A 9,601-nucleotide genomic window follows, 5' to 3' on the forward strand; every position below is an offset into this window, starting at 1 on the left:
TTAGTCCATCAGTCTTCCCGTAATGTTCCCAGAAATGAATGTTCAATGAGCAGAAGTTGCTACCAAGAACAGGAAACCTGGTCCCTGGTCTCAAGGAGCACAGGGGAGGACAAAACAGAGAGGACAGTTACAGGACAGTGTGTGCTATGGGAAGAGAATGGCATGGTCTCTGAATTCAGGGAATAGGTTGCTGCCCCCACTGAGGTTATCAGAGAGGTTTTGTGGGGAGAGGGATGTTTGAAGGATGGGCCACTTTCCAATGTCCACGTGAAGGGTGGGGCTCAGTTGCTGGGGGTGAGCAGCAACTAGTTGGGACCCCTGGCCCAGTGTGGATATGGGGTTGGGATCTGAGAGAAGGGATAGTGATAAGGAGAATTCCCAGCCATAGATTCTGAGGGTGGTAATAGCGAAGATAGCAGCAAGCAAGAGGAGCTTGTCTGGTTTGGTTCAGTTTGGACACCAGACTCTTTCCTGTAACACCCAAGTAGAATCCACCTGGTGTAGGCACTGTATCTAACAGTGTCTGACGGGAGAGGCTTTTTAGGTCAAGACTTTATGAGGATGACAAATGCTGTAGTTGGGAGTTTCTGAATGTAGTGTGCTATGGGGTTAACTCCCAATAGCTCAGAATGTGATTTTATGTCAACACCCAGACCTTCCTCACTAAGGAACTGGTGGTGACCTTGAACTAGCAAGGCCTACAAAAGAGCTCCGATTTGGTCTGGGCAGGAGGCCTTGTCCCCCCAGATTCTGCTGACCCTCTTTGATCTCTCTGGTGACAATTTATACCCAGATTGCAGCACCTGAAGGTGTTAAGTTGCTTATTAGTTTATAATTCTTGAGCCCTGCTAATGAGGTTGTTTGAAGTTCCCTCAAGTATGGCAAGATCCCAGGGAAGAAAGTATTCAGTTCCTGGGTCTGGGCTGGGAGGGACACCCTGCATGGTGGGCTTTCCTAGACCTCCAGATCACTCAGCAATGTACCCCATCCCACTCCACGCTTGCTCCCACCCCACATAAGTGATGCCCATGTCCCATGTCCTACTCTGGGGGGGTAGACTAGGGAGTAGGTAGACAGGGCTTGCGGAGTCCATTCTGAATGCTGAGGTTGCACCAGGAGGTACTGGGGACTTGTTGGGAGGAAAGGGAGGGGAAGGAGATCCTTTCCTGATTCTTCTCCAGGAACAGTGCAACCACCTGCCTCTGGGGAGGCCAGTGATGGGGGAGATCTGGGCCCCTAGAGAACCCAGCAGCTTTTTTCCCCAAAGGCAGGGAGACCCAAGAAACACAGCTCTGGATTTAATGCCTGGGTAACACCAACATTAGCACAAAATAGTTAATTAAAAACTAGCACCAAGATAATAATATTTGAATTTTGGACTGGAAAAAAGGATACTTCTCAGTCTCTAATAGGCAAAGGCCTCTCAGTAACAGACTTTCACTGACTCTCCACCAGCTCCATTAGTTTTTCCATTTCCATATAGACATTCCAAAGGGGTGATGATAACAGTTCCCAACATCTTTCATTTTAAGGCCCTCCAAAGAGTTTATCATGGTGTGAACTGTGGTACTGCTTGTGCTCAGTAGATGTAGAAGAAAGTATTTGATAAAATCAGCATCCATTCATGACTGAAAAAGAACTCTCAGCAAACTAGGAGTGGAAAGGAATCTTCTCAATCTGATAAAGGGTATCTACAGAAAAAACCTATAGTTAACATAAGGAAAAACCTTTATAGCATCACACTCAGTGGCAAAATGTTGGACACTTTCCTCCTGAGGTTGGAAACAAGACAGAGGTGTCCACTATCACTACGTCTTTCACCACTGTTCTGGGGCGCCTGGAAAGCACAAAGAGACACAGGACCGGAAAGCAAAAGGATACAGGTCTTTCTTTGCAGGTGAAATGATTATATATTGGAAAATTCAAAAGAATCTGAAAACTATTAATAATCATTAGCATAATTAATGAGTACATTTAGTAAAACCATTTTATATAAAGACATTATATAAAATCATGTGTAATTCTATGACCAGTAACCAGCAATGGGAAAATGAAATTTTAAAGGTGATACTATTTATAATTGCATCAAACATTAAGTATCTGGAATAAGTCTATTTAAGATGCATATAACCTCTACACTGAAAATTATAAACAGTGCTTGGAGAACTTAAAGAAGAGCTAAGTAAATGAATAGATATTTCATGTTCATGGACTGGAAAATTCAATATTTAACACTATGTCAATTCTTTCCAAATTGATCTGTGAATTCAGCTCAACCCTAATCAACTTTCCAACAGAATTTTTTGACGTGAATAGTGACAAATTGATTCCAAACTTTATGTGGCAAAGCAAAAGACCTAGAGTAGCCAAGCAATCTTGAAGAATAAGAACAAAGTTGGAGAATTTTCACTACCAGATTTCAAGACTGGCTGTAAAACCACAGTAACTGTGGCTTGTTAAGTCAGTGTACTATTGGCATAGATAGAAAAATAAACTAATGGAACAGAATAGAAAGACTCAGTATGTGGTTCCCTGATTTACAGCAAAGGTGTCACTACAGTTTGGTGGGGGAAAGGGTCGTGTTTGCCAACACCGATGCTAAAGCAATTGGATATCTGTATACAAAACAAAGGCAAAAACAAAAATCCTTGATAGGGATCACACCATATAAAATTTAAGGTAGATCATAGACCTAAATATGAAGGGTTAATCAATAAAGCTTCTAGACATCAAAAAAATGAAAAGGCAATCTACTGAATGAGAAAATATATTTGTAAATGATATATCCAATAAAGCATTGGTAAACTACTTAAGAATTCATACAGTTCAATAGCAAAAAACAAAACAAACAAAAACAAGCCAAATAATCCAATTAAAAAATGGGCAAAGGACTTGAATAGACATTTTTCCAAAGAAGACATACAGATGATCAACAGAAACAGGAAAAGATGCTCAACATCACTAATCATCAGAGAAATGCAAATCAAAACCACAATGAGATATCACCTGTCACCTGTCAGAATGGTTATCATTAGACAAGATATAGCAAGTGTTGGCAAATATGTGGAGAAAAGAAAATGCTCATGTACTGTTAATGGGAAGATAAATTGGTGCAGCCACTATGGAAAACAGTATGGCATTTCCTCAAAAAATTAAAAATAGAACTAGCATACAAGCCAGCAGTTCTGCTCTTGGTAATTTATCCAAAGAAAACAAAAACACTAATTCAAAAAGATATATATACCCCCCATGTTCATTGCAGCATTATTTACAAAAGCCAAGATATGAAAACAACCTATGTGTCCATCCATAGATGAATGGATAAAGAAGTTATGGTATAATATGCAATGGAATATTACTAAGCCATAAAAAGAATGAAACCTTGCCATTTGCAACAACATAGATGGACCTAGAGGATATTGTGCTAAGTGAAATAAGGCAAAGACGATTACCATGTGATTTCTCTTATATGTGGAATAAAAAGCAGAACAAATGAACAAACAAGACAGAACAGAAACAGACTCATAGATACAGAGAACAAATGGGCAGTTGCCAGAAAGGAGGTGGGTAGGGAGACTGGTAAAACAGGTGAAGGGGATTAAGAGGTAGGAACTTCCAGGTAGAAAATAAATAAGTCACAGGGATATAATGTACAGCATAGGGAATACAGTCAATAATATTGCAATACTTTGTATGGTGACAGATGTTAACTAGACTTATTGTGGTGATCATTTCATAATGTATAAAATTATTGAATCATTATGTGTACACCTGAAATAATATAATACTATATGTCAATTATAATTCAATTAAAAATAAATTGAAGAAAATAGAGATTTTCACAACCCTGGGATAGGAAGAGTTTTTTAAACAAGACACAAAAAGCACAAAAAAAAATTTTGTCAAAAAAAATTTAAAGAGAAAATAAAAAAGCCTTAGACTGGGAGAAGATATTCGCAATACATATATAACAAAAGACTTGTGTTAGAATATATAAAGAACTCTTTTAAATCAGTAACAAAAAGACAAACAATCCATTTTAAAAATGAGCAAGATTGGGGGCAAATATTTCTCAACAGATCTCCACGTGGCCATAAACATATGAAAAATTTGATCATTACTTAGATTAGAAATGTAAATTAAGACTGAAATGAGAAGGTTCTATGTACGCCCAGCATGACAAACAGACAGACAGACAGACAATAATAACCACCTGAAAATTCCAAGTGCTGACAAGGTTGTGGAAACCCTCTATAATGCTTGGTAGGAGTATTAAACGACTCAACCACTTTGGAAAACTATTTGGCATTATCTGCAACAGCTAAACATGCATACATATGGCCAACAATTTTACTCTGTGTTATATATCTAGGATGAAAATAAGCATAGCATCATTCATCACAGACTGATTCATAATAGTCCAAAACTAAAAAACGAAACACCCTAAATATCCATCTACAAAGAGGATGGACAAGTAAATCAGACTATATTCAGACAATGGAATACTACACATCACAAAAAGGAGAATGAGCTATTGATACACAAAACAGCATGGATGAATCTTGTATGTGGGTGGTCCTCATGCCTGATCATTAATTATTCCAAGTAGATGATCCCATAGTCTACTGAGAAAGTAGATTATTTCTAATTACTACAGAGGTTAATGTTGTTGATTCATAGAAATGCACTTATAAAATGTCAATAGACAATGTCCAATAACCCCTCTCCCCAAAAGATATATAAATTTGTGCCTCCACCTCCTGTGTGAGAATAGATGGCTCTAGTTAGAACTCATTATGCTTGCCTTTGGGATGAACTGCCCACAGGGCTCTTCACAACATTCCTGATGGTGTCACCTCTGTGTGTGACCAGCCCCTGAATGGGAATGAAGAAGGCAGGGCAGGAATAAGACTCCGTGCCATGAAAATGCATTCTTGGTGGGAGGGGGTATAGCTCAGTGATACAGCGTGTGCTTAGCATACATGAGGTCGTGGGTTTAATCCCTAGTACCTCCACTAACAAAAATTTTTTAAAAACTTTAAAAAGATGCATTCCTTACATAAGTTTCAGATACTTGGAAGCTGCACAACCCCTAACAAGAAAGTGAGGGCTGAGCCTCTAAGAAAAATACCTCTTTAGGAAAGAAAAGTATTTTCTATGAGAAGAAGAATATAGAAAGAGGGGACCATCTTTGGGATTGGCACAGACTCAAGCAAATGAAGAGTTTTGTTTATGTGTTAAAAGATTTACTTGCTATCTTTTCAAAGAGGCCATCAGCAATTTGACAAGATCTGTTAAATTGAAAACTGCCTTATCCTTCAACTCAGGACTTCTATTTCTAAAAATTCTCACTCAACAATGGTCAAATATATGCACAAGTATGTCCACGATTTGTTGGAAAAGTGAAAAGCCTAAAAAACTCCTAAATGTCTTTCAGTAGGAGAATGAAGAAATAAATTTTAATACATCCATATGCTGGAATACTATGCAGCCATGAGTATACAAGTCTTTCACCTCCCCCAGCTAAGTTTATTCCTAAGTATTTCATTCTTTTTTGGTGCTATTGTAAATAATATTATTTTCATAATTTCCTTTTCAGATGGCTTGTTGTTAGTTTATAGAGTTAGTGTATGTTTATTTTGTATCCTGCAACTTTACGGAATTTGTTGATTAGATCTAAAGTTTTTTTTGGTGGTGTTTTTAGGGTTTTCTATATATAAGATCACATCATCTGCAAACAGGAACAATTTTACTTCTTCCTTTCTTAGTTGGATTTCTTTTATTTCTTTTTCTTGACTAATTGCTCTGGCTAGGACTTCCACTACTATGTCGAATAGAAGCAGTGAGAGTGGGCATCCTTGCCTTGTTCCTGATCTTAGAGGAAAGGCTTTCAACCTTTCACCATTGAATATGTTGTTAGATGTGGATTTGTCATATGTGGTCTTTACTTTGGTATTTTCCAAAATACCTCAACATGACAAAGCTACGGTAATTAAGACAAGATGGTACTGGCATAAAGATAGACATGTAGACCAATGGAACAGAATACAAAGCCCAGAAATAAGTCCACACATTAATGGCCAACTGATCTTCGACATGGTTACCAAGAATACACAACAGTGGAGGGATAGACTCTTCAACAAATGGTGGTGTGAAAACTGCATATCTATATGCAAAATAATGAAATTGGACCCTTAACATACACATACACAAAAATCAACTCAAAATGAATTAAAGACTTAAACATAAAACCTGAAACTAAAACTTCTAGAAGAAAACATAGGGGAAAATCTTCATGACACTGTTCTTGGCAATATCATGGACGTGACACGAAAAGCAAAAGCAACAAAAACAAAATAAACAAGTGGGACTAGATCAAACTAAAAAGCTTCTGCACAGCAGAGGAAATAATCAGTAGCTGAAAAGGCAACCTCCAGAATGCAAACTGTATATTTGATAAGGAGTTAATCTCCAAAATATGTAAAGCCTCCAACTTAATAGCAGCAAAACTAATAACCTGATTAAAAATGGGTTAAGGATTTGAATAGACATTTTTCTGAAGAAGACATATAGGCAGCCCCTAATCACTAAATCACTAATCAGGGGAATGTAAATCAGAACCACAATGAGATATTACCGCACTTGTCAGAATGGCTATTATCAAAAAACATAAAAGAACAAATATTGGTAAGGATGTGGAGAAATTGGAACCCTTGTACACTTTCTGGAAATGCAAAATGGTACCGCCATTGTGGAAAACAATATTGAGGTTCCTCAACGTTTTAAAAATAGAACCAGTAATCCCACTTCTGGGTGTCTGTCCAAAAGAATTGAAACCAGGATCTTGGCACGGTATTAGCACTTCCATGTTTGCCACAGCACAGCACTGTTCACAACAGCCAAGATGTGAAAGTCATCTGAATGTTCACTGACATCAGGTAAATCAATAAAGAAAACATGGTATATACATACAATGGACTATTATTCAGCCTCAAATAGAAGGAAATTCTGCAATGTGCGACATCGTGGAGGAACTTTGAGGACATTATGCTAAGTGAAATAAGCCAGTCACAAAATGACAAATACTGAATGATTCCACTTATATGAGGTATCTATAGTAGTCAAATTCATAGAGTCAAAGAGTTGAACGGTGATTGCCAGGGGCTCAAGATAGGGGAAATGAAGAGTGACAATCAATAGGCATAAAATTGCAGTTATGCAAAATTAGTAAGTTCTAGAGATCTGCTGTACCGATTGTACCCATAGTCAGCAATTCATTATGTACACTTAAAATTTTGTTAAAAGGGTCATTTCATGTTAAGTATTCTTATCACAATAAAAAACACAACTTTTGAGGGAGGATATAGCTCAGTGGTAGAGTGCATGCTTAGCAAGCACGATGTCATGGGTCCAATCCCCAGTACCTCTGTTAAAAAAAAAAGTTAAATAAATAAATGTAATTACTCCCTGGCTGCCAAAACAAACAAGCAAAAAACACAGAACTTTTGTTTTTAAAGGAACCCTAGAGGAAAACAGCATTCAGTGGCCCCTCTTCCCCTCATCTGGGAGTTGGGAATGTGGAGACCCTGGCCTGATGACATCTGATTGGGAGTGTCCAGTTGGGTGGGGGAAAGGATAATGGCTCCCTGCCGCCACCCCCATCATCCTCCCACCTACAAAGGGAAAAATAAGAACCAGAGGCCCCAGGCACTCCCGGGAGGTCTGGTCCTGACAGCTTCCTCTCGGAACAATGAGCTGACACTGGATAGTTTGCAATCACCCGCCAGTTACTTTTCCTGTCATGGCTCAATCAGCTTGTCAGGACCTGGGAAATGAGGTGGCGTCTCTGGATGTGCGGGTTCCGGTTGGACAACCTCAGAGCCCCTAAATGCATTCCAGCTCCCCAGGTTCTGAGCCAACTTCTTTGCCTGCCTGCTTTTAGAGGGATGTTGAAAAAAAAAAAAAAAAGGTGGCCAACTGAGTGAGTTGGTTTCAATTTCCTTTGCCCAAAGATGTCATGTGTTGTGTTCTTGCTGGTGGTCTCCACTGCTGGGGTGGCTGCACTCACATGCTCATTGGGAGAGTAGCGGTGACTACTGGAGAGTGTCCGCCTTGCACTTGCGCTCTTCCCAAGGCTGATTTAAGCTTTTACATTATTCTTCCCAAATCTCAGTCTGCTCCATGCTGGCTGCTGGAGACAACAGTGAAGCGATATAGTCTTTACCCTCCAAGAGCTCATAGCTGAGTGGCATGCCTATAGCACAAGCAATAGTAGGGTGTGGAATAATGGGATGGGGGGAAGGTGCCTGCCTCTCCGGTTAGTGCGACAGAGCTCTGGCTGGGGCACAGGACTCCTAGGTCATAGACCCACATCTGCTACTTTTTCTACATCACTGTGCAAACTGAAACTGATCTCTTAATTTCTGAGGGCCTCAGTTTTCCCCTGTGAAAACTGGGAGGGAATACTCTGTCCTAACAACCTCCTAGAATCATTATAAGGGGGAGAAAATCAGCTGTAAAGCTGCCTGGGAGAAGAGGGGTACAAAGGTGGCTTAGGTGCTGATGTTTATGCTTGTTCTGTTTGCTGCTGTCCGTGAACAGAGGGCTATGACTTTGGCATTGCACTTGGGGAAACCATACCTTGAAGTTCTTTGTTTCTCTGAGTATACCCAGAGTCCTCCCAGAACCCCAGCGTCACTGTCAACAGTAACACAGCCCTGTTGCCCTTCATGATGAATGTATGGTTGGGCAGTGCTGGCTGGTGGCCCAGCTGTCCAGACAGAGCCCTCCTAGGAGCAACTAGTGCAAGTCCACATGGGTTCAGGCTTGAAGGTGCCCACCACATGGATGGAAGCTGGGAGCAAGGATGAAAAGGAGCTTTGCAGTGGTACAGAAAAAGTCCTGGCCTATAACTCTCATCGTTCATAATAGAGCCTATGTTTATTTCCCTGTTCCTCTCCCCGCACTTTGGATGAATATCAGAATGTCCCTGCCTGGATGCAGCAATTTTAGAAGAAGATAGAGTTGGAGGGTCACAGAGTAAGCAATGCTCCTGAGGGTTGTACAGGGTGGCAGACCGAGGACAGAGGCATCCTGATGAGGGATGATTCTCAGGTCATAGGGGTCAGGAGGCGGGGGCTGCCTGTCCCTCCTCAGGACACTATTCTCTAGCCTTTGGAACCCATGCACTTGCTGGTCTGCACTTTTCTCTCTCTTCTCCTCACCGCTTTTTCCTTTTCCTTACCTTCCTTTCCTTTTCTTCCTTTCCCCCCTCGTCGCTCAATCCCAGCTCTGCTCAGGTATCCCATCTTCTCCAGGTACACCCAGCCCAGAAGCATCAGTGCAAATTTGTTTCCATCTTCTTTCATTACTAGTGTGTTTTCTTTACATCCTTGATCATAATTATAATGACTTCTTTAAAATTCTTATCTGTTAATTCCACCACCTGGATCTTCATTAATTGTCTTTTCTGTTGTGAATTGATTACATTGTCCTGTTCTTCATAGACTGAGTAATATTTTTTAATGGTATCCTACACATTGTGAGTGTAATATTGTGGAGGCGTTGGACTTTGTTATATTCTTATGGAGAGCGTTTACTT

Source organism: Vicugna pacos, chromosome 1, assembly GCF_048564905.1.
Source record: "Vicugna pacos chromosome 1, VicPac4, whole genome shotgun sequence".
Taxonomy (NCBI): domain Eukaryota; kingdom Metazoa; phylum Chordata; class Mammalia; order Artiodactyla; family Camelidae; genus Vicugna; species Vicugna pacos.